At 41.6% G+C, this 27,578-nt stretch overlaps 23 non-coding genes across 23 annotated transcripts; all 23 read left to right on the forward strand.

Annotated features, from left to right (window-relative positions):
• The first annotated feature begins 731 nt into the window (after positions 1-731).
• Positions 732-804, forward strand: TRNAF-GAA (transfer RNA phenylalanine (anticodon GAA)). Its single transcript has one exon. It is a non-coding gene; the product is annotated as a tRNA-Phe (tRNA).
• Positions 805-1,821: 1,017 nt separating this feature from the next.
• On the forward strand, positions 1,822-1,894 carry TRNAF-GAA (transfer RNA phenylalanine (anticodon GAA)). Its single transcript has one exon. It is a non-coding gene; the product is annotated as a tRNA-Phe (tRNA).
• Positions 1,895-2,911: 1,017 nt separating this feature from the next.
• On the forward strand, positions 2,912-2,984 carry TRNAF-GAA (transfer RNA phenylalanine (anticodon GAA)). Its single transcript has one exon. It is a non-coding gene; the product is annotated as a tRNA-Phe (tRNA).
• A 1,017-nt stretch (positions 2,985-4,001) lies between these two features.
• On the forward strand, positions 4,002-4,074 carry TRNAF-GAA (transfer RNA phenylalanine (anticodon GAA)). Its single transcript has one exon. It is a non-coding gene; the product is annotated as a tRNA-Phe (tRNA).
• Positions 4,075-5,091: 1,017 nt separating this feature from the next.
• TRNAF-GAA (transfer RNA phenylalanine (anticodon GAA)) lies at positions 5,092-5,164 on the forward strand. The gene has a single exon. It is a non-coding gene; the product is annotated as a tRNA-Phe (tRNA).
• Positions 5,165-6,181: 1,017 nt separating this feature from the next.
• TRNAF-GAA (transfer RNA phenylalanine (anticodon GAA)) lies at positions 6,182-6,254 on the forward strand. Its single transcript has one exon. It is a non-coding gene; the product is annotated as a tRNA-Phe (tRNA).
• A 1,017-nt stretch (positions 6,255-7,271) lies between these two features.
• TRNAF-GAA (transfer RNA phenylalanine (anticodon GAA)) lies at positions 7,272-7,344 on the forward strand. Its single transcript has one exon. It is a non-coding gene; the product is annotated as a tRNA-Phe (tRNA).
• A 1,017-nt stretch (positions 7,345-8,361) lies between these two features.
• On the forward strand, positions 8,362-8,434 carry TRNAF-GAA (transfer RNA phenylalanine (anticodon GAA)). Its single transcript has one exon. It is a non-coding gene; the product is annotated as a tRNA-Phe (tRNA).
• A 1,017-nt stretch (positions 8,435-9,451) lies between these two features.
• Positions 9,452-9,524, forward strand: TRNAF-GAA (transfer RNA phenylalanine (anticodon GAA)). Its single transcript has one exon. It is a non-coding gene; the product is annotated as a tRNA-Phe (tRNA).
• A 1,017-nt stretch (positions 9,525-10,541) lies between these two features.
• Positions 10,542-10,614, forward strand: TRNAF-GAA (transfer RNA phenylalanine (anticodon GAA)). Its single transcript has one exon. It is a non-coding gene; the product is annotated as a tRNA-Phe (tRNA).
• A 1,017-nt stretch (positions 10,615-11,631) lies between these two features.
• Positions 11,632-11,704, forward strand: TRNAF-GAA (transfer RNA phenylalanine (anticodon GAA)). Its single transcript has one exon. It is a non-coding gene; the product is annotated as a tRNA-Phe (tRNA).
• Positions 11,705-12,721: 1,017 nt separating this feature from the next.
• On the forward strand, positions 12,722-12,794 carry TRNAF-GAA (transfer RNA phenylalanine (anticodon GAA)). Its single transcript has one exon. It is a non-coding gene; the product is annotated as a tRNA-Phe (tRNA).
• A 2,108-nt stretch (positions 12,795-14,902) lies between these two features.
• Positions 14,903-14,975, forward strand: TRNAF-GAA (transfer RNA phenylalanine (anticodon GAA)). The gene has a single exon. It is a non-coding gene; the product is annotated as a tRNA-Phe (tRNA).
• Positions 14,976-15,993: 1,018 nt separating this feature from the next.
• TRNAF-GAA (transfer RNA phenylalanine (anticodon GAA)) lies at positions 15,994-16,066 on the forward strand. Its single transcript has one exon. It is a non-coding gene; the product is annotated as a tRNA-Phe (tRNA).
• Positions 16,067-17,083: 1,017 nt separating this feature from the next.
• TRNAF-GAA (transfer RNA phenylalanine (anticodon GAA)) lies at positions 17,084-17,156 on the forward strand. Its single transcript has one exon. It is a non-coding gene; the product is annotated as a tRNA-Phe (tRNA).
• Positions 17,157-18,173: 1,017 nt separating this feature from the next.
• Positions 18,174-18,246, forward strand: TRNAF-GAA (transfer RNA phenylalanine (anticodon GAA)). The gene has a single exon. It is a non-coding gene; the product is annotated as a tRNA-Phe (tRNA).
• Positions 18,247-19,263: 1,017 nt separating this feature from the next.
• Positions 19,264-19,336, forward strand: TRNAF-GAA (transfer RNA phenylalanine (anticodon GAA)). The gene has a single exon. It is a non-coding gene; the product is annotated as a tRNA-Phe (tRNA).
• A 1,017-nt stretch (positions 19,337-20,353) lies between these two features.
• TRNAF-GAA (transfer RNA phenylalanine (anticodon GAA)) lies at positions 20,354-20,426 on the forward strand. Its single transcript has one exon. It is a non-coding gene; the product is annotated as a tRNA-Phe (tRNA).
• Positions 20,427-21,443: 1,017 nt separating this feature from the next.
• Positions 21,444-21,516, forward strand: TRNAF-GAA (transfer RNA phenylalanine (anticodon GAA)). The gene has a single exon. It is a non-coding gene; the product is annotated as a tRNA-Phe (tRNA).
• Positions 21,517-23,624: 2,108 nt separating this feature from the next.
• TRNAF-GAA (transfer RNA phenylalanine (anticodon GAA)) lies at positions 23,625-23,697 on the forward strand. Its single transcript has one exon. It is a non-coding gene; the product is annotated as a tRNA-Phe (tRNA).
• A 1,017-nt stretch (positions 23,698-24,714) lies between these two features.
• TRNAF-GAA (transfer RNA phenylalanine (anticodon GAA)) lies at positions 24,715-24,787 on the forward strand. The gene has a single exon. It is a non-coding gene; the product is annotated as a tRNA-Phe (tRNA).
• A 1,017-nt stretch (positions 24,788-25,804) lies between these two features.
• On the forward strand, positions 25,805-25,877 carry TRNAF-GAA (transfer RNA phenylalanine (anticodon GAA)). Its single transcript has one exon. It is a non-coding gene; the product is annotated as a tRNA-Phe (tRNA).
• A 1,017-nt stretch (positions 25,878-26,894) lies between these two features.
• On the forward strand, positions 26,895-26,967 carry TRNAF-GAA (transfer RNA phenylalanine (anticodon GAA)). Its single transcript has one exon. It is a non-coding gene; the product is annotated as a tRNA-Phe (tRNA).
• Positions 26,968-27,578: the final 611 nt, after the last annotated feature.

The following is a 27,578-nucleotide window of genomic DNA, read 5'->3' on the forward strand; positions in this document are numbered from 1 at the left end:
GCTTGTGTAGCAATAGGCCCTTCAGGAGTGGAGTGACAAAAAGCTCCTGTATTTATTTCTTATCTCCACATCGTGCACAGATGCTTCATGAATTGCAATGTGCATCATTGGTTAATATATTACCCATTGAGCCACTTGCGATAATCTCTACCAAACTGGGACATCAATAAAATGGCAACTAAATCAATGCTGCAGGAGGAAGCCGAAATAGCTCAGTTGGGAGAGCGTTAGACTGAAGATCGGCATGGGACATGCTTTTGCTCACTTCACCAAGTGGTACTAACAATTGTGGTTAACTTTGACAAACCCCAATGACCAGGGCAGCATGAGGAGGCCTTTATCCAGCAGGGGAGTGACAAAAAGCTCCCATATGTATGTCTTATGACCACAGTGCACATATTCATTAGGAACTGAAATTGAAAATCATGGGAAATGGCAAATAACCATGTGAGCCTCTTGTTATGCTCTCTATTCTAACTGGCACTTCAATAGCATGACAACTAATTGAAAAACTTTGGTCATCCCCAATATCTTGTGTAGCAATAGGCCCTTCAGGAGTGGAGTGACAAAAAGCTCCTGTATTTATTTCTCATCTCCACATCGTGCACAGATGCTTCATGAATTGCAATGTGCATCATTGGTTAATATATTACCCATTGAGCCACTTGCGATAATCTCTACCAAACTGGAACGTCAATAACATGGCAACTAAATGAATTACACAGGAGGAAGCCGAAATAGCTCGGTTGGGAGAGCGTTAGACTGAAGATCTAAAGGTCCCTGGTTCAATCCCGGGTTTCGGCATGGGACATATTTTTGCTCAATTCACCAAGTGGTTCTACCTATTGTGGCTCACTTTGATAAACCCCAATGACCAGTGCAGCATGAGGAGGCCTTTATCCAGCAGGGGAGTGACAAAAAGCTCCCATATGTATGTCTTATGACAACATAGTGCACATATTCATTAGAACTGAAATTGAAAATAATTGGAAATGGCAAATAACCATGTGAGCCTCTTGTTATGCTCTCTATTCTAACTGGCATTTCAATAGCATGACAAATAATTGAAAAACTTGGGTCATCCCCAATAGCTTGTGTAGCAATAGGCCCTTCAGGAGTGGAGTGACAAAAAGCTCCTGTATTTATTTCTTATCTCCACATCGTGCACAGATGCTTCATGAATTGCAATGTGCATCATTGGTTAATATATTACCCATTGAGCCACTTGCGATAATCTCTACCAAACTGGGACATCAATAAAATGGCAACTAAATCAATGCTGCAGGAGGAAGCCGAAATAGCTCAGTTGGGAGAGCGTTAGACTGAAGATCGGCATGGGACATGCTTTTGCTCACTTCACCAAGTGGTACTAACCATTGTGGTTAACTTTGACAAACCCCAATGACCAGGGCAGCATGAGGAGGCCTTTATCCAGCAGGGGAGTGACAAAAAGCTCCCATATGTATGTCTTATGACCACAGTGCACATATTCATTAGGAACTGAAATTGAAAATCATGGGAAATGGCAAATAACCATGTGAGCCTCTTGTTATGCTCTCTATTCTAACTGGCACTTCAATAGCATGACAACTAATTGAAAAACTTTGGTCATCCCCAATAGCTTGTGCAGCAATAGGCCCTTCAGGAGTGGAGTGACAAAAAGCTCCTGTATTTATTTCTCATCTCCACATCGTGCACAGATGCTTCATGAATTGCAATGTGCATCATTGGTTAATATATTACCCATTGAGCCACTTGCGATAATCTCTACCAAACTGGAACGTCAATAACATGGCAACTAAATGAATTACACAGGAGGAAGCCGAAATAGCTCAGTTGGGAGAGCGTTAGACTGAAGATCTAAAGGTCCCTGGTTCAATCCCGGGTTTTGGCATGGGACATATTTTTGCTCAATTCACCAAGTGGTTCTACCTATTGTGGTTCACTTTGATAAACCCCAATGACCAGTGCAGCATGAGGAGGCCTTTATCCAGCAGGGGAGTGACAAAAAGCTCCCATATGTATGTCTTATGACAACATAGTGCACATATTCATTAGAACTGAAATTGAAAATAATTGGAAATGGCAAATAACCATGTGAGCCTCTTGTTATGCTCTCTATTCTAACTGGCATTTCAATAGCATGACAAATAATTGAAAAACTTGGGTCATCCCCAATAGCTTGTGTAGCAATAGGCCCTTCAGGAGTGGAGTGACAAAAAGCTCCTGTATTTATTTCTTATCTCCACATCGTGCACAGATGCTTCATGAATTGCAATGTGCATCATTGGTTAATATATTACCCATTGAGCCACTTGCGATAATCTCTACCAAACTGGGACATCAATAAAATGGCAACTAAATCAATGCTGCAGGAGGAAGCCGAAAGAGCTCAGTTGGGAGAGCGTTAGACTGAAGATCGGCATGGGACATGCTTTTGCTCACTTCACCAAGTGGTACTAACCATTGTGGTTAACTTTGACAAACCCCAATGACCAGGGCAGCATGAGGAGGCCTTTATCCAGCAGGGGAGTGACAATAAGCTCCCATATGTATGTCTTATGACCACAGTGCACATATTCATTAGGAACTGAAATTGAAAATCATGGGAAATGGCAAATAACCATGTGAGCCTCTTGTTATGCTCTCTATTCTAACTGGCACTTCAATAGCATGACAAATAATTGAAAAACTTGGGTCATCCCCAATAGCTTGTGCAGCAATAGGCCCTTCAGGAGTGGAGTGACAAAAAGCTCCTGTATTTATTTCTCATCTCCACATCGTGCACAGATGCTTCATGAATTGCAATGTGCATCATTGGTTAATATATTACCCATTGAGCCACTTGCGATAATCTCTACCAAACTGGAACGTCAATAACATGGCAACTAAATGAATTACACAGGAGGAAGCCGAAATAGCTCAGTTGGGAGAGCGTTAGACTGAAGATCTAAAGGTCCCTGGTTCAATCCCGGGTTTTGGCATGGGACATATTTTTGCTCAATTCACCAAGTGGTTCTACCTATTGTGGTTCACTTTGATAAACCCCAATGACCAGTGCAGCATGAGGAGGCCTTTATCCAGCAGGGGAGTGACAAAAAGCTCCCATATGTATGTCTTATGACAACATAGTGCACATATTCATTAGAACTGAAATTGAAAATAATTGGAAATGGCAAATAACCATGTGAGCCTCTTGTTATGCTCTCTATTCTAACTGGCATTTCAATAGCATGACAAATAATTGAAAAACTTGGGTCATCCCCAATAGCTTGTGTAGCAATAGGCCCTTCAGGAGTGGAGTGACAAAAAGTTCCTGTATTTATTTCTTATCTCCACATCGTGCACAGATGCTTCATGAATTGCAATGTGCATCATTGGTTAATATATTACCCATTGAGCCACTTGCGATAATCTCTACCAAACTGGGACATCAATAAAATGGCAACTAAATCAATGCTGCAGGAGGAAGCCGAAATAGCTCAGTTGGGAGAGCGTTAGACTGAAGATCGGCATGGGACATGCTTTTGCTCACTTCACCAAGTGGTACTAACCATTGTGGTTAACTTTGATAAACCCCAATGACCAGGGCAGCATGAGGAGGCCTTTATCCAGCAGGGGAGTGACAAAAAGCTCCCATATGTATGTCTTATGACCACAGTGCACATATTTATTAGGAACTGAAATTGAAAATCATGGGAAATGGCAAATAACCATGTGAGCCTCTTGTTATGCTCTCTATTCTAACTGGCACTTCAATAGCATGACAACTAATTGAAAAACTTTGGTCATCCCCAATAGCTTGTGTAGCAATAGGCCCTTCAGGAGTGGAGTGACAAAAAGCTCCTGTATTTATTTCTCATCTCCACATCGTGCACAGATGCTTCATGAATTGCAATGTGCATCATTGGTTAATATATTACCCATTGAGCCACTTGCGATAATCTCTACCAAACTCGAACGTCAATAACATGGCAACTAAATGAATTGCACAGGAGGAAGCCGAAATAGCTCAGTTGGGAGAGCGTTAGACTGAAGATCTAAAGGTCCCTGGTTCAATCCCGGGTTTCGGCATGGGACATATTTTTGCTCAATTCACCAAGTGGTTCTACCTATTGTGGTTCACTTTGATAAACCCCAATGACCAGTGCACCATGAGGAGGCCTTTATCCAGCAGGGAAGTGACAAAAAGCTCCCATATGTATGTCTTATGACAACATAGTGCACATATTCATTAGAACTGAAATTGAAAATAATTGGAAATGGCAAATAACCATGTGAGCCTCTTGTTATGCTCTCTATTCTAACTGGCATTTCAATAGCATGACAAATAATTGAAAAACTTGGGTCATCCCCAATAGCTTGTGTAGCAATAGGCCCTTCAGGAGTGGAGTGACAAAAAGCTCCTGTATTTATTTCTTATCTCCACATCGTGCACAGATGCTTCATGAATTGCAATGTGCATCATTGGTTAATATATTACCCATTGAGCCACTTGCGATAATCTCTACCAAACTGGGACATCAATAAAATGGCAACTAAATCAATGCTGCAGGAGGAAGCCGAAATAGCTCAGTTGGGAGAGCGTTAGACTGAAGATCGGCATGGGACATGCTTTTGCTCACTTCACCAAGTGGTACTAACCATTGTGGTTAACTTTGACAAACCCCAATGACCAGGGCAGCATGAGGAGGCCTTTATCCAGCAGGGGAGTGACAAAAAGCTCCCATATGTATGTCTTATGACCACAGTGCACATATTCATTAGGAACTGAAATTGAAAATCATGGGAAATGGCAAATAACCATGTGAGCCTCTTGTTATGCTCTCTATTCTAACTGGCACTTCAATAGCATGACAACTAATTGAAAAACTTTGGTCATCCCCAATAGCTTGTGTAGCAATAGGCCCTTCAGGAGTGGAGTGACAAAAAGCTGCTGTATTTATTTCTCATCTCCACATCGTGCACAGATGCTTCATGAATTGCAATGTGCATCATTGGTTAATATATTACCCATTGAGCCACTTGCGATAATCTCTACCAAACTGGAACGTCAATAACATGGCAACTAAATGAATTACACAGGAGGAAGCCGAAATAGCTCAGTTGGGAGAGCGTTAGACTGAAGATCTAAAGGTCCCTGGTTCAATCCCGGGTTTTGGCATGGGACATATTTTTGCTCAATTCACCAAGTGGTTCTACCTATTGTGGTTCACTTTGATAAACCCCAATGACCAGTGCAGCATGAGGAGGCCTTTATCCAGCAGGGGAGTGACAAAAAGCTCCCATATGTATGTCTTATGACAACATAGTGCACATATTCATTAGAACTGAAATTGAAAATAATTGGAAATGGCAAATAACCATGTGAGCCTCTTGTTATGCTCTCTATTCTAACTGGCATTTCAATAGCATGACAAATAATTGAAAAACTTGGGTCATCCCCAATAGCTTGTGTAGCAATAGGCCCTTCAGGAGTGGAGTGACAAAAAGTTCCTGTATTTATTTCTTATCTCCACATCGTGCACAGATGCTTCATGAATTGCAATGTGCATCATTGGTTAATATATTACCCATTGAGCCACTTGCGATAATCTCTACCAAACTGGGACATCAATAAAATGGCAACTAAATCAATGCTGCAGGAGGAAGCCGAAATAGCTCAGTTGGGAGAGCGTTAGACTGAAGATCGGCATAGGACATGCTTTTGCTCACTTCACCAAGTGGTACTAACCATTGTGGTTAACTTTGATAAACCCCAATGACCAGGGCAGCATGAGGAGGCCTTTATCCAGCAGGGGAGTGACAAAAAGCTCCCATATGTATGTCTTATGACCACAGTGCACATATTCATTAGGAACTGAAATTGAAAATCATGGGAAATGGCAAATAACCATGTGAGCCTCTTGTTATGCTCTGTATTCTAACTGGCACTTCAATAGCATGACAACTAATTGAAAAACTTTGGTCATCCCCAATAGCTTGTGTAGCAATAGGCCCTTCAGGAGTGGAGTGACAAAAAGCTCCTGTATTTATTTCTCATCTCCACATCGTGCACAGATGCTTCATGAATTGCAATGTGCATCATTGGTTAATATATTACCCATTGAGCCACTTGCGATAATCTCTACCAAACTCGAACGTCAATAACATGGCAACTAAATGAATTGCACAGGAGGAAGCCGAAATAGCTCAGTTGGGAGAGCGTTAGACTGAAGATCTAAAGGTCCCTGGTTCAATCCCGGGTTTCGGCATGGGACATATTTTTGCTCAATTCACCAAGTGGTTCTACCTATTGTGGTTCACTTTGATAAACCCCAATGACCAGTGCACCATGAGGAGGCCTTTATCCAGCAGGGAAGTGACAAAAAGCTCCCATATGTATGTCTTATGACAACATAGTGCACATATTCATTAGAACTGAAATTGAAAATAATTGGAAATGGCAAATAACCATGTGAGCCTCTTGTTATGCTCTCTATTCTAACTGGCATTTCAATAGCATGACAAATAATTGAAAAACTTGGGTCATCCCCAATAGCTTGTGTAGCAATAGGCCCTTCAGGAGTGGAGTGACAAAAAGCTCCTGTATTTATTTCTTATCTCCACATCGTGCACAGATGCTTCATGAATTGCAATGTGCATCATTGGTTAATATATTACCCATTGAGCCACTTGCGATAATCTCTACCAAACTGGGACATCAATAAAATGGCAACTAAATCAATGCTGCAGGAGGAAGCCGAAATAGCTCAGTTGGGAGAGCGTTAGACTGAAGATCGGCATGGGACATGCTTTTGCTCACTTCACCAAGTGGTACTAACCATTGTGGTTAACTTTGACAAACCCCAATGACCAGGGCAGCATGAGGAGGCCTTTATCCAGCAGGGGAGTGACAAAAAGCTCCCATATGTATGTCTTATGACCACAGTGCACATATTCATTAGGAACTGAAATTGAAAATCATGGGAAATGGCAAATAACCATGTGAGCCTCTTGTTATGCTCTCTATTCTAACTGGCACTTCAATAGCATGACAACTAATTGAAAAACTTTGGTCATCCCCAATAGCTTGTGTAGCAATAGGCCCTTCAGGAGTGGAGTGACAAAAAGCTCCTGTATTTATTTCTCATCTCCACATCGTGCACAGATGCTTCATGAATTGCAATGTGCATCATTGGTTAATATATTACCCATTGAGCCACTTGCGATAATCTCTACCAAACTGGAACGTCAATAACATGGCAACTAAATGAATTACACAGGAGGAAGCCGAAATAGCTCAGTTGGGAGAGCGTTAGACTGAAGATCTAAAGGTCCCTGGTTCAATCCCGGGTTTTGGCATGGGACATATTTTTGCTCAATTCACCAAGTGGTTCTACCTATTGTGGTTCACTTTGATAAACCCCAATGACCAGTGCAGCATGAGGAGGCCTTTATCCAGCAGGGGAGTGACAAAAAGCTCCCATATGTATGTCTTATGACAACATAGTGCACATATTCATTAGAACTGAAATTGAAAATAATTGGAAATGGCAAATAACCATGTGAGCCTCTTGTTATGCTCTCTATTCTAACTGGCATTTCAATAGCATGACAAATAATTGAAAAACTTGGGTCATCCCCAATAGCTTGTGTAGCAATAGGCCCTTCAGGAGTGGAGTGACAAAAAGTTCCTGTATTTATTTCTTATCTCCACATCGTGCACAGATGCTTCATGAATTGCAATGTGCATCATTGGTTAATATATTACCCATTGAGCCACTTGCGATAATCTCTACCAAACTGGGACATCAATAAAATGGCAACTAAATCAATGCTGCAGGAGGAAGCCGAAATAGCTCAGTTGGGAGAGCGTTAGACTGAAGATCGGCATAGGACATGCTTTTGCTCACTTCACCAAGTGGTACTAACCATTGTGGTTAACTTTGATAAACCCCAATGACCAGGGCAGCATGAGGAGGCCTTTATCCAGCAGGGGAGTGACAAAAAGCTCCCATATGTATGTCTTATGACCACAGTGCACATATTCATTAGGAACTGAAATTGAAAATCATGGGAAATGGCAAATAACCATGTGAGCCTCTTGTTATGCTCTCTATTCTAACTGGCACTTCAATAGCATGACAACTAATTGAAAAACTTTGGTCATCCCCAATAGCTTGTGTAGCAATAGGCCCTTCAGGAGTGGAGTGACAAAAAGCTCCTGTATTTATTTCTCATCTCCACATCGTGCACAGATGCTTCATGAATTGCAATGTGCATCATTGGTTAATATATTACCCATTGAGCCACTTGCGATAATCTCTACCAAACTGGAACGTCAATAACATGGCAACTTAATGAATTGCACAGGAGGAAGCCGAAATAGCTCAGTTGGGAGAGCGTTAGACTGAAGATCTAAAGGTCCCTGGTTCAATCCTGGGTTTCGGCATGGGACATATTTTTGCTCAATTCACCAAGTGGTTCTACCTATTGTGGTTCACTTTGATAAACCCCAATGACCAGTGCAGCATGAGGAGGCCTTTATCCAGCAGGGAAGTGACAAAAAGCTCCCATATGTATGTCTTATGACAACATAGTGCACATATTCATTAGAACTGAAATTGAAAATAATTGGAAATGGCAAATAACCATGTGAGCCTCTTGTTATGCTCTCTATTCTAACTGGCATTTCAATAGCATGACAAATAATTGAAAAACTTGGGTCATCCCCAATAGCTTGTGTAGCAATAGGCCCTTCAGGAGTGGAGTGACAAAAAGCTCCTGTATTTATTTCTTATCTCCACATCGTGCACAGATGCTTCATGAATTGCAATGTGCATCATTGGTTAATATATTACCCATTGAGCCACTTGCGATAATCTCTACCAAACTGGGACATCAATAAAATGGCAACTAAATCAATGCTGCAGGAGGAAGCCGAAATAGCTCAGTTGGGAGAGCGTTAGACTGAAGATCGGCATGGGACATGCTTTTGCTCACTTCACCAAGTGGTACTAACCATTGTGGTTAACTTTGATAAACCCCAATGACCAGGGCAGCATGAGGAGGCCTTTATCCAGCAGGGGAGTGACAAAAAGCTCCCATATGTATGTCTTATGACCACAGTGCACATATTTATTAGGAACTGAAATTGAAAATCATGGGAAATGGCAAATAACCATGTGAGCCTCTTGTTATGCTCTCTATTCTAACTGGCACTTCAATAGCATGACAACTAATTGAAAAACTTTGGTCATCCCCAATAGCTTGTGTAGCAATAGGCCCTTCAGGAGTGGAGTGACAAAAAGCTCCTGTATTTATTTCTCATCTCCACATCGTGCACAGATGCTTCATGAATTGCAATGTGCATCATTGGTTAATATATTACCCATTGAGCCACTTGCGATAATCTCTACCAAACTCGAACGTCAATAACATGGCAACTAAATGAATTGCACAGGAGGAAGCCGAAATAGCTCAGTTGGGAGAGCGTTAGACTGAAGATCTAAAGGTCCCTGGTTCAATCCCGGGTTTCGGCATGGGACATATTTTTGCTCAATTCACCAAGTGGTTCTACCTATTGTGGTTCACTTTGATAAACCCCAATGACCAGTGCACCATGAGGAGGCCTTTATCCAGCAGGGAAGTGACAAAAAGCTCCCATATGTATGTCTTATGACAACATAGTGCACATATTCATTAGAACTGAAATTGAAAATAATTGGAAATGGCAAATAACCATGTGAGCCTCTTGTTATGCTCTCTATTCTAACTGGCATTTCAATAGCATGACAAATAATTGAAAAACTTGGGTCATCCCCAATAGCTTGTGTAGCAATAGGCCCTTCAGGAGTGGAGTGACAAAAAGCTCCTGTATTTATTTCTTATCTCCACATCGTGCACAGATGCTTCATGAATTGCAATGTGCATCATTGGTTAATATATTACCCATTGAGCCACTTGCGATAATCTCTACCAAACTGGGACATCAATAAAATGGCAACTAAATCAATGCTGCAGGAGGAAGCCGAAATAGCTCAGTTGGGAGAGCGTTAGACTGAAGATCGGCATGGGACATGCTTTTGCTCACTTCACCAAGTGGTACTAACCATTGTGGTTAACTTTGACAAACCCCAATGACCAGGGCAGCATGAGGAGGCCTTTATCCAGCAGGGGAGTGACAAAAAGCTCCCATATGTATGTCTTATGACCACAGTGCACATATTCATTAGGAACTGAAATTGAAAATCATGGGAAATGGCAAATAACCATGTGAGCCTCTTGTTATGCTCTCTATTCTAACTGGCACTTCAATAGCATGACAACTAATTGAAAAACTTTGGTCATCCCCAATAGCTTGTGTAGCAATAGGCCCTTCAGGAGTGGAGTGACAAAAAGCTCCTGTATTTATTTCTCATCTCCACATCGTGCACAGATGCTTCATGAATTGCAATGTGCATCATTGGTTAATATATTACCCATTGAGCCACTTGCGATAATCTCTACCAAACTGGAACGTCAATAACATGGCAACTAAATGAATTACACAGGAGGAAGCCGAAATAGCTCAGTTGGGAGAGCGTTAGACTGAAGATCTAAAGGTCCCTGGTTCAATCCCGGGTTTTGGCATGGGACATATTTTTGCTCAATTCACCAAGTGGTTCTACCTATTGTGGTTCACTTTGATAAACCCCAATGACCAGTGCAGCATGAGGAGGCCTTTATCCAGCAGGGGAGTGACAAAAAGCTCCCATATGTATGTCTTATGACAACATAGTGCACATATTCATTAGAACTGAAATTGAAAATAATTGGAAATGGCAAATAACCATGTGAGCCTCTTGTTATGCTCTCTATTCTAACTGGCATTTCAATAGCATGACAAATAATTGAAAAACTTGGGTCATCCCCAATAGCTTGTGTAGCAATAGGCCCTTCAGGAGTGGAGTGACAAAAAGTTCCTGTATTTATTTCTTATCTCCACATCGTGCACAGATGCTTCATGAATTGCAATGTGCATCATTGGTTAATATATTACCCATTGAGCCACTTGCGATAATCTCTACCAAACTGGGACATCAATAAAATGGCAACTAAATCAATGCTGCAGGAGGAAGCCGAAATAGCTCAGTTGGGAGAGCGTTAGACTGAAGATCGGCATAGGACATGCTTTTGCTCACTTCACCAAGTGGTACTAACCATTGTGGTTAACTTTGATAAACCCCAATGACCAGGGCAGCATGAGGAGGCCTTTATCCAGCAGGGGAGTGACAAAAAGCTCCCATATGTATGTCTTATGACCACAGTGCACATATTCATTAGGAACTGAAATTGAAAATCATGGGAAATGGCAAATAACCATGTGAGCCTCTTGTTATGCTCTCTATTCTAACTGGCACTTCAATAGCATGACAACTAATTGAAAAACTTGGGTCATCCCCAATAGTTTGTGTAGCAATAGGCCCTTCAGGAGTGGAGTGACAAAAAGCTCCTGTATTTATTTCTCATCTCCACATCGTGCACAGATGCTTCATGAATTGCAATGTGCATCATTGGTTAATATATTACCCATTGAGCCACTTGCGATAATCTCTACCAAACTGGAACGTCAATAACATGGCAACTAAATGAATTACACAGGAGGAAGCCGAAATAGCTCAGTTGGGAGAGCGTTAGACTGAAGATCTAAAGGTCCCTGGTTCAATCCCGGGTTTTGGCATGGGACATATTGTTGCTCAATTCACCAAGTGGTTCTACCTATTGTGGTTCACTTTGATAAACCCCAATGACCAGTGCAGCATGAGGAGGCCTTTATCCAGCAGGGGAGTGACAAAAAGCTCCCATATGTATGTCTTATGACAACATAGTGCACATATTCATTAGAACTGAAATTGAAAATAATTGGAAATGGCAAATAACCATGTGAGCCTCTTGTTATGCTCTCTATTCTAACTGGCATTTCAATAGCATGACAAATAATTGAAAAACTTGGGTCATCCCCAATAGCTTGTGTAGCAATAGGCCCTTCAGGAGTGGAGTGACAAAAAGCTCCTGTATTTATTTCTTATCTCCACATCGTGCACAGATGCTTCATGAATTGCAATGTGCATCATTGGTTAATATATTACCCATTGAGCCACTTGCGATAATCTCTACCAAACTGGGACATCAATAAAATGGCAACTAAATCAATGCTGCAGGAGGAAGCCGAAATAGCTCAGTTGGGAGAGCGTTAGACTGAAGATCGGCATGGGACATGCTTTTGCTCACTTCACCAAGTGGTACTAACCATTGTGGTTAACTTTGACAAACCCCAATGACCAGGGCAGCATGAGGAGGCCTTTATCCAGCAGGGGAGTGACAAAAAGCTCCCATATGTATGTCTTATGACCACAGTGCACATATTCATTAGGAACTGAAATTGAAAATCATGGGAAATGGCAAATAACCATGTGAGCCTCTTGTTATGCTCTCTATTCTAACTGGCACTTCAATAGCATGACAACTAATTGAAAAACTTTGGTCATCCCCAATAGCTTGTGTAGCAATAGGCCCTTCAGGAGTGGAGTGACAAAAAGCTCCTGTATTTATTTCTCATCTCCACATCGTGCACAGATGCTTCATGAATTGCAATGTGCATCATTGGTTAATATATTACCCATTGAGCCACTTGCGATAATCTCTACCAAACTGGAACGTCAATAACATGGCAACTAAATGAATTACACAGGAGGAAGCCGAAATAGCTCAGTTGGGAGAGCGTTAGACTGAAGATCTAAAGGTCCCTGGTTCAATCCCGGGTTTCGGCATGGGACATATTTTTGCTCAATTCACCAAGTGGTTCTACCTATTGTGGTTCACTTTGATAAACCCCAATGACCAGTGCAGCATGAGGAGGCCTTTATCCAGCAGGGGAGTGACAAAAAGCTCCCATATGTATGTCTTATGACAACATAGTGCACATATTCATTAGAACTGAAATTGAAAATAATTGGAAATGGCAAATAACCATGTGAGCCTCTTGTTATGCTCTCTATTCTAACTGGCATTTCAATAGCATGACAAATAATTGAAAAACTTGGGTCATCCCCAATAGCTTGTGTAGCAATAGGCCCTTCAGGAGTGGAGTGACAAAAAGCTCCTGTATTTATTTCTTATCTCCACATCGTGCACAGATGCTTCATGAATTGCAATGTGCATCATTGGTTAATATATTACCCATTGAGCCACTTGCGATAATCTCTACCAAACTGGGACATCAATAAAATGGCAACTAAATCAATGCTGCAGGAGGAAGCCGAAAGAGCTCAGTTGGGAGAGCGTTAGACTGAAGATCGGCATGGGACATGCTTTTGCTCACTTCACCAAGTGGTACTAACCATTGTGGTTAACTTTGACAAACCCCAATGACCAGGGCAGCATGAGGAGGCCTTTATCCAGCAGGGGAGTGACAAAAAGCTCCCATATGTATGTCTTATGACCACAGTGCACATATTCATTAGGAACTGAAATTGAAAATCATGGGAAATGGCAAATAACCATGTGAGCCTCTTGTTATGCTCTCTATTCTAACTGGCACTTCAATAGCATGACAAATAATTGAAAAACTTGGGTCATCCCCAATAGCTTGTGCAGCAATAGGCCCTTCAGGAGTGGAGTGACAAAAAGCTCCTGTATTTATTTCTCATCTCCACATCGTGCACAGATGCTTCATGAATTGCAATGTGCATCATTGGTTAATATATTACCCATTGAGCCACTTGCGATAATCTCTACCAAACTGGAACGTCAATAACATGGTAACTAAATGAATTACACAGGAGGAAGCCGAAATAGCTCAGTTGGGAGAGCGTTAGACTGAACATCTAAAGGTCCCTGGTGCAATCCCGGGTATCGGCATCAGACATACTTTTGCTCACTTCACCAAGTTGTAATACCCATTGTGGTTAACTTTGACAATCCCCAATGACCAGGGCAGCATGAGGAGGCCTTTATCCAGCAGGGGAGAGACAAAAAGCTCCCATATGTAAGTCTTATGACCACATAATGCACATATTCATTAGGAACTGAAATTGAAAATAATTGGAAATGGCAAATAACCATGTGAGCCTCTTGTTATGCTCTCTATTCTAACTGGCATTTCAATAGCATGACAAATAATTGAAAAACTTGGGTCATCCCCAATAGCTTGTGTAGCAATAGGCCCTTCAGGAGTGGAGTGACAAAAAGCTCCTGTATTTATTTCTTATCTCCACATCGTGCACAGATGCTTCATGAATTGCAATGTGCATCATTGGTTAATATATTACCCATTGAGCCACTTGCGATAATCTCTACCAAACTGGGACATCAATAAAATGGCAACTAAATCAATGCTGCAGGAGGAAGCCGAAATAGCTCAGTTGGGAGAGCGTTAGACTGAAGATCGGCATGGGACATGCTTTTGCTCACTTCACCAAGTGGTACTAACCATTGTGGTTAACTTTGACAAACCCCAATGACCAGGGCAGCATGAGGAGGCCTTTATCCAGCAGGGGAGTGACAAAAAGCTCCCATATGTATGTCTTATGACCACAGTGCACATATTCATTAGGAACTGAAATTGAAAATCATGGGAAATGGCAAATAACCATGTGAGCCTCTTGTTATGCTCTCTATTCTAACTGGCACTTCAATAGCATGACAACTAATTGAAAAACTTTGGTCATCCCCAATAGCTTGTGTAGCAATAGGCCCTTCAGGAGTGGAGTGACAAAAAGCTCCTGTATTTATTTCTCATCTCCACATCGTGCACAGATGCTTCATGAATTGCAATGTGCATCATTGGTTAATATATTACCCATTGAGCCACTTGCGATAATCTCTACCAAACTGGAACGTCAATAACATGGCAACTAAATGAATTACACAGGAGGAAGCCGAAATAGCTCAGTTGGGAGAGCGTTAGACTGAAGATCTAAAGGTCCCTGGTTCAATCCCGGGTTTTGGCATGGGACATATTTTTGCTCAATTCACCAAGTGGTTCTACCTATTGTGGTTCACTTTGATAAACCCCAATGACCAGTGCAGCATGAGGAGGCCTTTATCCAGCAGGGGAGTGACAAAAAGCTCCCATATGTATGTCTTATGACAACATAGTGCACATATTCATTAGAACTGAAATTGAAAATAATTGGAAATGGCAAATAACCATGTGAGCCTCTTGTTATGCTCTCTATTCTAACTGGCATTTCAATAGCATGACAAATAATTGAAAAACTTGGGTCATCCCCAATAGCTTGTGTAGCAATAGGCCCTTCAGGAGTGGAGTGACAAAAAGTTCCTGTATTTATTTCTTATCTCCACATCGTGCACAGATGCTTCATGAATTGCAATGTGCATCATTGGTTAATATATTACCCATTGAGCCACTTGCGATAATCTCTACCAAACTGGGACATCAATAAAATGGCAACTAAATCAATGCTGCAGGAGGAAGCCGAAATAGCTCAGTTGGGAGAGCGTTAGACTGAAGATCGGCATAGGACATGCTTTTGCTCACTTCACCAAGTGGTACTAACCATTGTGGTTAACTTTGATAAACCCCAATGACCAGGGCAGCATGAGGAGGCCTTTATCCAGCAGGGGAGTGACAAAAAGCTCCCATATGTATGTCTTATGACCACAGTGCACATATTCATTAGGAACTGAAATTGAAAATCATGGGAAATGGCAAATAACCATGTGAGCCTCTTGTTATGCTCTCTATTCTAACTGGCACTTCAATAGCATGACAACTAATTGAAAAACTTTTGGTCATCCCCAATAGCTTGTGTAGCAATAGGCCCTTCAGGAGTGGAGTGACAAAAAGCTACTGTATTTATTTCTCATCTCCACATCGTGCACAGATGCTTCATGAATTGCAATGTGCATCATTGGTTAATATATTACCCATTGAGCCACTTGCGATAATCTCTACCAAACTGGAACGTCAATAACATGGCAACTTAATGAATTGCACAGGAGGAAGCCGAAATAGCTCAGTTGGGAGAGCGTTAGACTGAAGATCTAAAGGTCCCTGGTTCAATCCCGGGTTTCGGCATGGGACATATTTTTGCTCAATTCACCAAGTGGTTCTACCTATTGTGGTTCACTTTGATAAACCCCAATGACCAGTGCAGCATGAGGAGGCCTTTATCCAGCAGGGAAGTGACAAAAAGCTCCCATATGTATGTCTTATGACAACATAGTGCACATATTCATTAGAACTGAAATTGAAAATAATTGGAAATGGCAAATAACCATGTGAGCCTCTTGTTATGCTCTCTATTCTAACTGGCATTTCAATAGCATGACAAATAATTGAAAAACTTGGGTCATCCCCAATAGCTTGTGTAGCAATAGGCCCTTCAGGAGTGGAGTGACAAAAAGCTCCTGTATTTATTTCTTATCTCCACATCGTGCACAGATGCTTCATGAATTGCAATGTGCATCATTGGTTAATATATTACCCATTGAGCCACTTGCGATAATCTCTACCAAACTGGGACATCAATAAAATGGCAACTAAATCAATGCTGCAGGAGGAAGCCGAAATAGCTCAGTTGGGAGAGCGTTAGACTGAAGATCGGCATGGGACATGCTTTTGCTCACTTCACCAAGTGGTACTAACCATTGTGGTTAACTTTGACAAACCCCAATGACCAGGGCAGCATGAGGAGGCCTTTATCCAGCAGGGGAGTGACAAAAAGCTCCCATATGTATGTCTTATGACCACAGTGCACATATTCATTAGGAACTGAAATTGAAAATCATGGGAAATGGCAAATAACCATGTGAGCCTCTTGTTATGCTCTCTATTCTAACTGGCACTTCAATAGCATGACAACTAATTGAAAAACTTGGGTCATCCCCAATAGTTTGTGTAGCAATAGGCCCTTCAGGAGTGGAGTGACAAAAAGCTCCTGTATTTATTTCTCATCTCCACATCGTGCACAGATGCTTCATGAATTGCAATGTGCATCATTGGTTAATATATTACCCATTGAGCCACTTGCGATAATCTCTACCAAACTGGAACGTCAATAACATGGCAACTAAATGAATTACACAGGAGGAAGCCGAAATAGCTCAGTTGGGAGAGCGTTAGACTGAAGATCTAAAGGTCCCTGGTTCAATCCCGGGTTTTGGCATGGGACATATTGTTGCTCAATTCACCAAGTGGTTCTACCTATTGTGGTTCACTTTGATAAACCCCAATGACCAGTGCAGCATGAGGAGGCCTTTATCCAGCAGGGGAGTGACAAAAAGCTCCCATATGTATGTCTTATGACAACATAGTGCACATATTCATTAGAACTGAAATTGAAAATAATTGGAAATGGCAAATAACCATGTGAGCCTCTTGTTATGCTCTCTATTCTAACTGGCATTTCAATAGCATGACAAATAATTGAAAAACTTGGGTCATCCCCAATAGCTTGTGTAGCAATAGGCCCTTCAGGAGTGGAGTGACAAAAAGCTCCTGTATTTATTTCTTATCTCCACATCGTGCACAGATGCTTCATGAATTGCAATGTGCATCATTGGTTAATATATTACCCATTGAGCCACTTGCGATAATCTCTACCAAACTGGGACATCAATAAAATGGCAACTAAATCAATGCTGCAGGAGGAAGCCGAAATAGCTCAGTTGGGAGAGCGTTAGACTGAAGATCGGCATGGGACATGCTTTTGCTCACTTCACCAAGTGGTACTAACCATTGTGGTTAACTTTGATAAACCCCAATGACCAGGGCAGCATGAGGAGGCCTTTATCCAGCAGGGGAGTGACAAAAAGCTCCCATATGTATGTCTTATGACCACAGTGCACATATTTATTAGGAACTGAAATTGAAAATCATGGGAAATGGCAAATAACCATGTGAGCCTCTTGTTATGCTCTCTATTCTAACTGGCACTTCAATAGCATGACAACTAATTGAAAAACTTTGGTCATCCCCAATAGCTTGTGTAGCAATAGGCCCTTCAGGAGTGGAGTGACAAAAAGCTCCTGTATTTATTTCTCATCTCCACATCGTGCACAGATGCTTCATGAATTGCAATGTGCATCATTGGTTAATATATTACCCATTGAGCCACTTGCGATAATCTCTACCAAACTCGAACGTCAATAACATGGCAACTAAATGAATTGCACAGGAGGAAGCCGAAATAGCTCAGTTGGGAGAGCGTTAGACTGAAGATCTAAAGGTCCCTGGTTCAATCCCGGGTTTCGGCATGGGACATATTTTTGCTCAATTCACCAAGTGGTTCTACCTATTGTGGTTCACTTTGATAAACCCCAATGACCAGTGCACCATGAGGAGGCCTTTATCCAGCAGGGAAGTGACAAAAAGCTCCCATATGTATGTCTTATGACAACATAGTGCACATATTCATTAGAACTGAAATTGAAAATAATTGGAAATGGCAAATAACCATGTGAGCCTCTTGTTATGCTCTCTATTCTAACTGGCATTTCAATAGCATGACAAATAATTGAAAAACTTGGGTCATCCCCAATAGCTTGTGTAGCAATAGGCCCTTCAGGAGTGGAGTGACAAAAAGCTCCTGTATTTATTTCTTATCTCCACATCGTGCACAGATGCTTCATGAATTGCAATGTGCATCATTGGTTAATATATTACCCATTGAGCCACTTGCGATAATCTCTACCAAACTGGGACATCAATAAAATGGCAACTAAATCAATGCTGCAGGAGGAAGCCGAAATAGCTCAGTTGGGAGAGCGTTAGACTGAAGATCGGCATGGGACATGCTTTTGCTCACTTCACCAAGTGGTACTAACCATTGTGGTTAACTTTGACAAACCCCAATGACCAGGGCAGCATGAGGAGGCCTTTATCCAGCAGGGGAGTGACAAAAAGCTCCCATATGTATGTCTTATGACCACAGTGCACATATTCATTAGGAACTGAAATTGAAAATCATGGGAAATGGCAAATAACCATGTGAGCCTCTTGTTATGCTCTCTATTCTAACTGGCACTTCAATAGCATGACAACTAATTGAAAAACTTTGGTCATCCCCAATAGCTTGTGTAGCAATAGGCCCTTCAGGAGTGGAGTGACAAAAAGCTCCTGTATTTATTTCTCATCTCCACATCGTGCACAGATGCTTCATGAATTGCAATGTGCATCATTGGTTAATATATTACCCATTGAGCCACTTGCGATAATCTCTACCAAACTGGAACGTCAATAACATGGCAACTAAATGAATTACACAGGAGGAAGCCGAAATAGCTCAGTTGGGAGAGCGTTAGACTGAAGATCTAAAGGTCCCTGGTTCAATCCCGGGTTTTGGCATGGGACATATTTTTGCTCAATTCACCAAGTGGTTCTACCTATTGTGGTTCACTTTGATAAACCCCAATGACCAGTGCAGCATGAGGAGGCCTTTATCCAGCAGGGGAGTGACAAAAAGCTCCCATATGTATGTCTTATGACAACATAGTGCACATATTCATTAGAACTGAAATTGAAAATAATTGGAAATGGCAAATAACCATGTGAGCCTCTTGTTATGCTCTCTATTCTAACTGGCATTTCAATAGCATGACAAATAATTGAAAAACTTGGGTCATCCCCAATAGCTTGTGTAGCAATAGGCCCTTCAGGAGTGGAGTGACAAAAAGTTCCTGTATTTATTTCTTATCTCCACATCGTGCACAGATGCTTCATGAATTGCAATGTGCATCATTGGTTAATATATTACCCATTGAGCCACTTGCGATAATCTCTACCAAACTGGGACATCAATAAAATGGCAACTAAATCAATGCTGCAGGAGGAAGCCGAAATAGCTCAGTTGGGAGAGCGTTAGACTGAAGATCGGCATAGGACATGCTTTTGCTCACTTCACCAAGTGGTACTAACCATTGTGGTTAACTTTGATAAACCCCAATGACCAGGGCAGCATGAGGAGGCCTTTATCCAGCAGGGGAGTGACAAAAAGCTCCCATATGTATGTCTTATGACCACAGTGCACATATTCATTAGGAACTGAAATTGAAAATCATGGGAAATGGCAAATAACCATGTGAGCCTCTTGTTATGCTCTCTATTCTAACTGGCACTTCAATAGCATGACAACTAATTGAAAAACTTGGGTCATCCCCAATAGTTTGTGTAGCAATAGGCCCTTCAGGAGTGGAGTGACAAAAAGCTCCTGTATTTATTTCTCATCTCCACATCGTGCACAGATGCTTCATGAATTGCAATGTGCATCATTGGTTAATATATTACCCATTGAGCCACTTGCGATAATCTCTACCAAACTGGAACGTCAATAACATGGCAACTAAATGAATTACACAGGAGGAAGCCGAAATAGCTCAGTTGGGAGAGCGTTAGACTGAAGATCTAAAGGTCCCTGGTTCAATCCCGGGTTTTGGCATGGGACATATTGTTGCTCAATTCACCAAGTGGTTCTACCTATTGTGGTTCACTTTGATAAACCCCAATGACCAGTGCAGCATGAGGAGGCCTTTATCCAGCAGGGGAGTGACAAAAAGCTCCCATATGTATGTCTTATGACAACATAGTGCACATATTCATTAGAACTGAAATTGAAAATAATTGGAAATGGCAAATAACCATGTGAGCCTCTTGTTATGCTCTCTATTCTAACTGGCATTTCAATAGCATGACAAATAATTGAAAAACTTGGGTCATCCCCAATAGCTTGTGTAGCAATAGGCCCTTCAGGAGTGGAGTGACAAAAAGCTCCTGTATTTATTTCTTATCTCCACATCGTGCACAGATGCTTCATGAATTGCAATGTGCATCATTGGTTAATATATTACCCATTGAGCCACTTGCGATAATCTCTACCAAACTGGGACATCAATAAAATGGCAACTAAATCAATGCTGCAGGAGGAAGCCGAAATAGCTCAGTTGGGAGAGCGTTAGACTGAAGATCGGCATGGGACATGCTTTTGCTCACTTCACCAAGTGGTACTAACCATTGTGGTTAACTTTGACAAACCCCAATGACCAGGGCAGCATGAGGAGGCCTTTATCCAGCAGGGGAGTGACAAAAAGCTCCCATATGTATGTCTTATGACCACAGTGCACATATTCATTAGGAACTGAAATTGAAAATCATGGGAAATGGCAAATAACCATGTGAGCCTCTTGTTATGCTCTCTATTCTAACTGGCACTTCAATAGCATGACAACTAATTGAAAAACTTTGGTCATCCCCAATAGCTTGTGTAGCAATAGGCCCTTCAGGAGTGGAGTGACAAAAAGCTCCTGTATTTATTTCTCATCTCCACATCGTGCACAGATGCTTCATGAATTGCAATGTGCATCATTGGTTAATATATTACCCATTGAGCCACTTGCGATAATCTCTACCAAACTGGAACGTCAATAACATGGCAACTAAATGAATTACACAGGAGGAAGCCGAAATAGCTCAGTTGGGAGAGCGTTAGACTGAAGATCTAAAGGTCCCTGGTTCAATCCCGGGTTTCGGCATGGGACATATTTTTGCTCAATTCACCAAGTGGTTCTACCTATTGTGGTTCACTTTGATAAACCCCAATGACCAGTGCAGCATGAGGAGGCCTTTATCCAGCAGGGGAGTGACAAAAAGCTCCCATATGTATGTCTTATGACAACATAGTGCACATATTCATTAGAACTGAAATTGAAAATAATTGGAAATGGCAAATAACCATGTGAGCCTCTTGTTATGCTCTCTATTCTAACTGGCATTTCAATAGCATGACAAATAATTGAAAAACTTGGGTCATCCCCAATAGCTTGTGTAGCAATAGGCCCTTCAGGAGTGGAGTGACAAAAAGCTCCTGTATTTATTTCTTATCTCCACATCGTGCACAGATGCTTCATGAATTGCAATGTGCATCATTGGTTAATATATTACCCATTGAGCCACTTGCGATAATCTCTACCAAACTGGGACATCAATAAAATGGCAACTAAATCAATGCTGCAGGAGGAAGCCGAAAGAGCTCAGTTGGGAGAGCGTTAGACTGAAGATCGGCATGGGACATGCTTTTGCTCACTTCACCAAGTGGTACTAACCATTGTGGTTAACTTTGACAAACCCCAATGACCAGGGCAGCATGAGGAGGCCTTTATCCAGCAGGGGAGTGACAAAAAGCTCCCATATGTATGTCTTATGACCACAGTGCACATATTCATTAGGAACTGAAATTGAAAATCATGGGAAATGGCAAATAACCATGTGAGCCTCTTGTTATGCTCTCTATTCTAACTGGCACTTCAATAGCATGACAAATAATTGAAAAACTTGGGTCATCCCCAATAGCTTGTGCAGCAATAGGCCCTTCAGGAGTGGAGTGACAAAAAGCTCCTGTATTTATTTCTCATCTCCACATCGTGCACAGATGCTTCATGAATTGCAATGTGCATCATTGGTTAATATATTACCCATTGAGCCACTTGCGATAATCTCTACCAAACTGGAACGTCAATAACATGGTAACTAAATGAATTACACAGGAGGAAGCCGAAATAGCTCAGTTGGGAGAGCGTTAGACTGAACATCTAAAGGTCCCTGGTGCAATCCCGGGTATCGGCATCAGACATACTTTTGCTCACTTCACCAAGTTGTAATACCCATTGTGGTTAACTTTGACAATCCCCAATGACCAGGGCAGCATGAGGAGGCCTTTATCCAGCAGGGGAGAGACAAAAAGCTCCCATATGTAAGTCTTATGACCACATAATGCACATATTCATTAGGAACTGAAATTGAAAATAATTGGAAATGGCAAATAACCATGTGAGCCTCTTGTTATGCTCTCTATTCTAACTGGCATTTCAATAGCATGACAAATAATTGAAAAACTTGGGTCATCCCCAATAGCTTGTGTAGCAATAGGCCCTTCAGGAGTGGAGTGACAAAAAGCTCCTGTATTTATTTCTTATCTCCACATCGTGCACAGATGCTTCATGAATTGCAATGTGCATCATTGGTTAATATATTACCCATTGAGCCACTTGCGATAATCTCTACCAAACTGGGACATCAATAAAATGGCAACTAAATCAATGCTGCAGGAGGAAGCCGAAATAGCTCAGTTGGGAGAGCGTTAGACTGAAGATCGGCATGGGACATGCTTTTGCTCACTTCACCAAGTGGTACTAACCATTGTGGTTAACTTTGACAAACCCCAATGACCAGGGCAGCATGAGGAGGCCTTTATCCAGCAGGGGAGTGACAAAAAGCTCCCATATGTATGTCTTATGACCACAGTGCACATATTCATTAGGAACTGAAATTGAAAATCATGGGAAATGGCAAATAACCATGTGAGCCTCTTGTTATGCTCTCTATTCTAACTGGCACTTCAATAGCATGACAACTAATTGAAAAACTTTGGTCATCCCCAATAGCTTGTGTAGCAATAGGCCCTTCAGGAGTGGAGTGACAAAAAGCTCCTGTATTTATTTCTCATCTCCACATCGTGCACAGATGCTTCATGAATTGCAATGTGCATCATTGGTTAATATATTACCCATTGAGCCACTTGCGATAATCTCTACCAAACTGGAACGTCAATAACATGGCAACTAAATGAATTACACAGGAGGAAGCCGAAATAGCTCAGTTGGGAGAGCGTTAGACTGAAGATCTAAAGGTCCCTGGTTCAATCCCGGGTTTTGGCATGGGACATATTTTTGCTCAATTCACCAAGTGGTTCTACCTATTGTGGTTCACTTTGATAAACCCCAATGACCAGTGCAGCATGAGGAGGCCTTTATCCAGCAGGGGAGTGACAAAAAGCTCCCATATGTATGTCTTATGACAACATAGTGCACATATTCATTAGAACTGAAATTGAAAATAATTGGAAATGGCAAATAACCATGTGAGCCTCTTGTTATGCTCTCTATTCTAACTGGCATTTCAATAGCATGACAAATAATTGAAAAACTTGGGTCATCCCCAATAGCTTGTGTAGCAATAGGCCCTTCAGGAGTGGAGTGACAAAAAGCTCCTGTATTTATTTCTTATCTCCACATCGTGCACAGATGCTTCATGAATTGCAATGTGCATCATTGGTTAATATATTACCCATTGAGCCACTTGCGATAATCTCTACCAAACTGGGACATCAATAAAATGGCAACTAAATCAATGCTGCAGGAGGAAGCCGAAATAGCTCAGTTGGGAGAGCGTTAGACTGAAGATCGGCATGGGACATGCTTTTGCTCACTTCACCAAGTGGTACTAACCATTGTGGTTAACTTTGACAAACCCCAATGACCAGGGCAGCATGAGGAGGCCTTTATCCAGCAGGGGAGTGACAAAAAGCTCCCATATGTATGTCTTATGACCACAGTGCACATATTCATTAGGAACTGAAATTGAAAATCATGGGAAATGGCAAATAACCATGTGAGCCTCTTGTTATGCTCTCTATTCTAACTGGCACTTCAATAGCATGACAACTAATTGAAAAACTTGGGTCATCCCCAATAGTTTGTGTAGCAATAGGCCCTTCAGGAGTGGAGTGACAAAAAGCTCCTGTATTTATTTCTCATCTCCACATCGTGCACAGATGCTTCATGAATTGCAATGTGCATCATTGGTTAATATATTACCCATTGAGCCACTTGCGATAATCTCTACCAAACTGGAACGTCAATAACATGGCAACTAAATGAATTACACAGGAGGAAGCCGAAATAGCTCAGTTGGGAGAGCGTTAGACTGAAGATCTAAAGGTCCCTGGTTCAATCCCGGGTTTTGGCATGGGACATATTGTTGCTCAATTCACCAAGTGGTTCTACCTATTGTGGTTCACTTTGATAAACCCCAATGACCAGTGCAGCATGAGGAGGCCTTTATCCAGCAGGGGAGTGACAAAAAGCTCCCATATGTATGTCTTATGACAACATAGTGCACATATTCATTAGAACTGAAATTGAAAATAATTGGAAATGGCAAATAACCATGTGAGCCTCTTGTTATGCTCTCTATTCTAACTGGCATTTCAATAGCATGACAAATAATTGAAAAACTTGGGTCATCCCCAATAGCTTGTGTAGCAATAGGCCCTTCAGGAGTGGAGTGACAAAAAGCTCCTGTATTTATTTCTTATCTCCACATCGTGCACAGATGCTTCATGAATTGCAATGTGCATCATTGGTTAATATATTACCCATTGAGCCACTTGCGATAATCTCTACCAAACTGGGACATCAATAAAATGGCAACTAAATCAATGCTGCAGGAGGAAGCCGAAATAGCTCAGTTGGGAGAGCGTTAGACTGAAGATCGGCATGGGACATGCTTTTGCTCACTTCACCAAGTGGTACTAACCATTGTGGTTAACTTTGATAAACCCCAATGACCAGGGCAGCATGAGGAGGCCTTTATCCAGCAGGGGAGTGACAAAAAGCTCCCATATGTATGTCTTATGACCACAGTGCACATATTTATTAGGAACTGAAATTGAAAATCATGGGAAATGGCAAATAACCATGTGAGCCTCTTGTTATGCTCTCTATTCTAACTGGCACTTCAATAGCATGACAACTAATTGAAAAACTTTGGTCATCCCCAATAGCTTGTGTAGCAATAGGCCCTTCAGGAGTGGAGTGACAAAAAGCTCCTGTATTTATTTCTCATCTCCACATCGTGCACAGATGCTTCATGAATTGCAATGTGCATCATTGGTTAATATATTACCCATTGAGCCACTTGCGATAATCTCTACCAAACTCGAACGTCAATAACATGGCAACTAAATGAATTGCACAGGAGGAAGCCGAAATAGCTCAGTTGGGAGAGCGTTAGACTGAAGATCTAAAGGTCCCTGGTTCAATCCCGGGTTTTGGCATGGGACATATTTTTGCTCAATTCACCAAGTGGTTCTACCTATTGTGGTTCACTTTGATAAACCCCAATGACCAGTGCACCATGAGGAGGCCTTTATCCAGCAGGGAAGTGACAAAAAGCTCCCATATGTATGTCTTATGACAACATAGTGCACATATTCATTAGAACTGAAATTGAAAATAATTGGAAATGGCAAATAACCATGTGAGCCTCTTGTTATGCTCTCTATTCTAACTGGCATTTCAATAGCATGACAAATAATTGAAAAACTTGGGTCATCCCCAATAGCTTGTGTAGCAATAGGCCCTTCAGGAGTGGAGTGACAAAAAGCTCCTGTATTTATTTCTTATCTCCACATCGTGCACAGATGCTTCATGAATTGCAATGTGCATCATTGGTTAATATATTACCCATTGAGCCACTTGCGATAATCTCTACCAAACTGGGACATCAATAAAATGGCAACTAAATCAATGCTGCAGGAGGAAGCCGAAATAGCTCAGTTGGGAGAGCGTTAGACTGAAGATCGGCATGGGACATGCTTTTGCTCACTTCACCAAGTGGTACTAACCATTGTGGTTAACTTTGACAAACCCCAATGACCAGGGCAGCATGAGGAGGCCTTTATCCAGCAGGGGAGTGACAAAAAGCTCCCATATGTATGTCTTATGACCACAGTGCACATATTCATTAGGAACTGAAATTGAAAATCATGGGAAATGGCAAATAACCATGTGAGCCTCTTGTTATGCTCTCTATTCTAACTGGCACTTCAATAGCATGACAACTAATTGAAAAACTTTGGTCATCCCCAATAGCTTGTGTAGCAATAGGCCCTTCAGGAGTGGAGTGACAAAAAGCTCCTGTATTTATTTCTCATCTCCACATCGTGCACAGATGCTTCATGAATTGCAATGTGCATCATTGGTTAATATATTACCCATTGAGCCACTTGCGATAATCTCTACCAAACTGGAACGTCAATAACATGGCAACTAAATGAATTACACAGGAGGAAGCCGAAATAGCTCAGTTGGGAGAGCGTTAGACTGAAGATCTAAAGGTCCCTGGTTCAATCCCGGGTTTCGGCATGGGACATATTTTTGCTCAATTCACCAAGTGGTTCTACCTATTGTGGTTCACTTTGATAAACCCCAATGACCAGTGCAGCATGAGGAGGCCTTTATCCAGCAGGGGAGTGACAAAAAGCTCCCATATGTATGTCTTATGACAACATAGTGCACATATTCATTAGAACTGAAATTGAAAATAATTGGAAATGGCAAATAACCATGTGAGCCTCTTGTTATGCTCTCTATTCTAACTGGCATTTCAATAGCATGACAAATAATTGAAAAACTTGGGTCATCCCCAATAGCTTGTGTAGCAATAGGCCCTTCAGGAGTGGAGTGACAAAAAGCTCCTGTATTTATTTCTTATCTCCACATCGTGCACAGATGCTTCATGAATTGCAATGTGCATCATTGGTTAATATATTACCCATTGAGCCACTTGCGATAATCTCTACCAAACTGGGACATCAATAAAATGGCAACTAAATCAATGCTGCAGGAGGAAGCCGAAAGAGCTCAGTTGGGAGAGCGTTAGACTGAAGATCGGCATGGGACATGCTTTTGCTCACTTCACCAAGTGGTACTAACCATTGTGGTTAACTTTGACAAACCCCAATGACCAGGGCAGC

Source organism: Petromyzon marinus, chromosome 19 (assembly GCF_048934315.1).
Source record: "Petromyzon marinus isolate PM22_M1 ecotype Great Lakes invasive population chromosome 19, UKy_Petmar_22M1.pri1.0, whole genome shotgun sequence".
In the NCBI taxonomy this organism is placed as follows: Eukaryota; Metazoa; Chordata; class Hyperoartia; order Petromyzontiformes; family Petromyzontidae; genus Petromyzon; species Petromyzon marinus.